Consider the following 5,084-nt stretch of genomic DNA (forward strand, 5'->3'; position numbering starts at 1 on the left):
CTAGCGCTCCGCTGGCTTCATTGAGGGGCGGGTGAGGCAGGCAGCCGCCAGGACCCTCGGCTCCCACGGAGCACGGTGACCAGGAGAGGCCGGCCAGGTGCGTACGCAGATCTTTATTTCAGGTGCACCGACTTTCCTCGGCGGCAGGTTCGGGGTGCGGGGAGTCTTACCCTGCAGAGCCTTCGCGGCGCTGACCTGAACCTCCAGACTGTCCAGGCAACACCATGGGTGGGGGCTGCCCCGTGGAGGGCCGAGGTTTCAGGTCTCAGGGGCAGTGAGTCCTTTTGCAGCGCTGGGCCCTGCGAACTTCTATAGCACGCGCATCTCCCACCCGCACAGTGAGAACCTCCCGGACTCCGTGCTCACAAGACCTGGCCTGGACTCAGCTACAGTCTTCTCACATACCACCACCGTGACACCACCGTGTCACGGCCACCTCGCCAATGTCATCACGAGCCCTCGGGTCACACCCAAATGCTTTCAGTTTCTCGGCGTACTCTGAGCTCTCCAGCCACAGGACCTTTGAATCTGCCATTCCCCTCCGGGACCTCTCTTCAGCCCGCCCGCCACACTGACAGAAAGGTCTAGGACCGGCTCGCTCCCAGGTCTCAGTCTGAGTAACATCTTTGTGGAGAAGCTTCTTGCTGACGCCTTGGCTAACTGGATGCCCTCTTGGCTTCTCCTGTAGGGACTATGGCAGTTAGCAACGGTATTGTTTTAAAGGTTAATTATTGATACACATAGGAACTGGGGTGCAGGCCAGAGGAGCAGGGGAGAGGACTCCCCAGAGACAGAGTAGGGAGCGGAACAGGTGGAGCCACTGAAAGCCACGGCGGAGGGGGCAGCGGGCGGACAGGAGAGGACTGCTGCGCCCTGTGCGTGGCTCCCAGTGGGGCTGGGGCCGCCACGGTGCTGCGCCGTAACCCCTGCGCCCCGGGGCGGCCCCGTAATGACACACCTTTAAGTCGTCGTAGCTTCCACCCGTAGCGTGTGGAAGCGACGTTGGGGGCTTGGTGCATGCCTGCAGCCGTGCCCAGGCAGAAGCATGGCAGGGAACCAGCAAGATTGGAGTGGACAGGAACTGGCCTTGTTCCTGGTCTAAGCAGAACCCAGCGAATGGTGAAAACACCCTCATTTCTTGAGCCTCCACTTCCCAGTCTGGAAGACATAAAAACCCTCCAGTCTGCTCAGGAGACTAAGCGAGCGAGTGTGACGCCAGGCGAACGGCGTGGCAGGCGTCGAGGGCTCAAGGATGACCCTCCCCAGACAGTCACCGCTCCCCAAGCCTCCGTTTTCTGCGGAAACGGGAGCTTTGTAGACACCACTAGTGGGGGAGGTCCTCGTGGGGTACACGCTGCCTGGTGTCCTGGGGCCATGGCGGGGGGGAGGCCACACCAGCAAAGGCAGGTGGACGGACAGCTGCAAGCCTGGGGGCCTGGGGTGTCTGGAGAGGCCCTGGGGCCTCGGGGGGAGAACGGCTCCCAGCTACCTTGGCTTCGGGCTCCATCTCCCGTGCTGTGACGCGTGTCTGTGGCCGACGTCACAGCGGCTCCCGACACTGACACGGTCGATCCGGCACCAGCAGGCCTTTCTTGTCGGTGTGCCCGGCCAGAGCTCTGCTGATGCACCGAGATGCAGCAGCGGGGCTGACCGTGAAACAGCAGCGGGCTGGGCCTGTGCTGGCAGGGGAGGGCGCCGCCCTCCAAGTGGGCAACCCGAGGCAACCAGTGGGCAGGCGGGTGCCCGCCAGAGACGGGGGCGAGAGACGGGCCCTTCCGTCTCCACTGCAGAGCTGACCGTGCCAGCGACAAGGGCAGGCGTGGGGGGCAGAGGGTGCGGGGGCCAGAGGGGGCGGGGCGGCTCCTAGCGGGTGTTTGCTGCCTGTCTGGCCCTGCTGCCCGCGTCTGGCCCCTGGGAGGCAGACGCTGCTATTAGCAGGCCCATCTCACAGATGCAGAAACAGACGCTGAACAGCTTGCCCAGGTTGGCAAGCTAGTAAAGGGGTGCTGGCCTGCCCCCAGCGGAACAACCTGCGTGCTTCACCACCCGGGCTACCTGCTTGAGGCTGGGGAGCCCCAGCCACGGGGTGGGGGGGTCTGGTGGAGGGCCGGGAGCCAGGAAAAGGCAGACAGGAGTGCAGTGCGAGCACCCTCCAGGCAGCAGGGGGTGGCCCTGAGCACCTCCACTGACTGGGGCCAGGGGCTGCCCTCTGCTCCCCACACTAGGACCAGAGCAGGAAGGTCAGTGCCCCACTGCTTCCCCCAGGTCCAGGACAGAGGCTTGAGCTGGGCTCAGAGCTGGAATGGAGTTTGCCGCTGGAAAGAGGAATGCAGAGGGGGCGGGGCAGAGGGAGTTGGAGGGAGCCAGGAAGGAGCTGCGGGGACCCCTCTGAGCCTGACGGAGGGTGTGCCTCCTGCCAGGAGGCCTCGGAGCTCCCTGCATCTGGGCCTCGCTCTCTGGAAAGTCGGCCTAGGGTGGGCTTGGGTGGGACCAAGCAGCAAGGAGCCGGCTCCCTCCAGCTATTGTCGCTGGGTACGGCCTGGGCCCCTCCAGAGTGATGGCTTCTTGGGGAGCTGGGGCATGGGGGTGGGGCAGTGTGAACGCAGCCCCTGGCCTCTGCTGGGCCAGTAACCAGGAGTGATGCACACAAGAGCTGAGGTGCAGGCCAGAGGTGGGGACTCCCCAGAGACAGCGTGGGGAGCACGACAGGCAGATCTACTGAAACCTACTGCTGAGGGCAGCGGGGAGACAGGAGGAGTGTGCTGCGCCCTGGGGTCCCTCCCCGGCCGGCCGGGGGCTGAGCTCCAACCCTTGTGCCACCAGGCAGGCCCGTCGTTTCTTGTTTTAATCCAAATGTATTTTTCAGAGCAGCTGCAGGGCCCCAGCAGGACAGAGATTTCCACCAGTCCCTGCCGTCCTCATGCACAGCCTCTCCTGCTTGCCGTTGAAATTTTGCTTCCAAAGGTCACAGAAAAGTGTAAAGCAAGACGAGACGCTGCAGATCTTCCCACCCAAGGCCCTGCTGCCTGGACTGCCGGTCGAGGGGTCTTAAAAGCTCACCCACATGTATGGGGTCACAAAACCACTGGCACCGCCGGAATCCTGGCTGCCAGCCAGACTTTCCAGGCGGGGGATTTCAGAGCTGTCCCCTCTCCCCGTCACTGCCTGGCCCGCGGGCCGGGTCCGGAGTGACGTGAGCGATGGCAGGCGTGCTCCGAGGCCGAGGTGGGCTCTCTCTGGAAATCCTGAGGGGGTGCCCGGTGGCCACGTGGCTGGGCATCAACACCGGAGTCCTCGGGGCTCTTTGGCATTCTCTGGGGACCTTCGCTCCCAAGCTCAGTGAAGTCATTGTGATTTCGAGGTTCACGGCCTGATCAGTCAGGAGCTTGAAGGGAGAGTGGGGTACCTGTTGTCAAGTGCTTGCGAGAAGGATGGTCTGATGTACTGGTCACTCGCTGCGGCCGGTCCCTGCACACCGCCAGCCCGGAGGCCGCAGGGCTGGCAGGAGCGGCTGGGCGTCACAGCGCACACAGCGGTGTCCGCAGAGGGCATCACCTAGCGTTAGCTTTATCAAGCTGTTGGATAATTTCAGGGGCTGTGAAGGAGCCTCGAGTACACACCCAAGCCCAAACGGGATCGGAACCTCCCCGGAGAGGGGGCACGCGGCTCTGAGCAGGTGACTCCGCATTTGAGCCGTGAAAGAGGAGCAGCTGGGGAGACCTGGGCGGCTCCCTGAGGCCAGGCAGCAGGTGCAAAGGCCCAGGCCGCAAGGCCAGGTTTTCCAGGGCTTTGAGCAAAGCACCTGTCTGCAAGAGGGGCCTTCCTGAGGAAACAAAGTAACCGCGGACTTACAGCCTTTCAATCTGTATTCTAGCCCCCACCTCCAACCTTCACTAATCCCAGTTAATTTCTCATCAGTTCAAATACCTCTTTCCCTGGGAAACCTGGTTCTACTAGTTCATGTTTATAAAATCTGGTCTGTGGGAAATGAGAAAAATAAGGTCTTCAAGCTGCGGGGAAGCATCATTACAAAGTTACTAACTATGTTTCTTTTCTTCCTAGAATGTTTCTCTTTTTATGTTTTCCCCTTTAATGTCCTTTCTAAAATGACTGTCGGCGACGTGACACAGAGCTCGGCTAAAGGCACCGGTTGACTGTCCCTTGGGACTCTCCTACATTTGGGGGAATGGCGCCCGCCCGCAGGCCAGGGCGTCTGGGAGTTGCCTCCTGACCGGCCCGCCACCGCTTGCCCTCTGCCGAGCTTGAGCTCAGGCGGGCAGGGCCGTCCCGGCCTGGCTGGCACCAGCGCAGAACAGGTGCGGGACGGTGTGACGAGTGCGCGCGGTGGTTCGAGACTGGCCGGAGACCGAGGAACCCGCGCGGCCTGGGAGCAGCCGCGGAGGCCGAGGGCGCGTGCAGGGGAGCCCGCAGCCCGCGGCGGAGCGGGGGTCCACGTAGAGCCGCGGGGACTGCGGTCCAGGGAGGCCGAGGTGTGGCCCCGCGGGGGGGGGGCGGGGGTTTGCAGGGCGCAGTGAAACCCTCTTCTGGGGCCCCGGCTTCCTTCCTGTGGGCAGGGGACCTGAATGCCTCGACCCACATTTTGCTCTAGACAGGAAGAAATGTTTGCAGAAAACACTTTCTAGGTAGCCTGCCAGTGCGCGGCCGCCCTCCGGCACCCCGCACGCGGTGTCCCCCAGACTCCCCAGCGGGGGCGCGGGCCTGCGGGGGGGGGCACCACCGGGGCGGGGGGTGGCCCGCACGCGGGCTGCGCCAGTCCTCTCCCGGTGACCGCTGCGGCCCCTGCGTGAGGGTGTCTTTGATCCCTGTTTGCCTTTTTAAGGACAGGCCCAGGAACCCCATTTAGGGAAGGTGGGCGGGAGTGGAAAGACTGATGAAAAGGTTAGCGCACATTTTTGGTTCCCACTTCCGAATCTTCCAGAATCTTTTATTTTTGCCTGCTTAATGAAAAGAGCCATGTCACAGTTCTTTAGCTTGTCTTCTGGGTTTCTGTAGAAAAAAAAATTAAAGTCTTTATTTGAAACCGCCCACTCCAGCCATCCCAGGACGCCGCGCCGAGGGGGCGC

The sequence above is a fragment of the Condylura cristata genome, unplaced genomic scaffold, assembly GCF_000260355.1.
Source record: "Condylura cristata isolate star-nosed mole 26May11 unplaced genomic scaffold, ConCri1.0 scaffold00012, whole genome shotgun sequence".
NCBI lineage: Eukaryota > Metazoa > Chordata > Mammalia > Eulipotyphla > Talpidae > Condylura > Condylura cristata.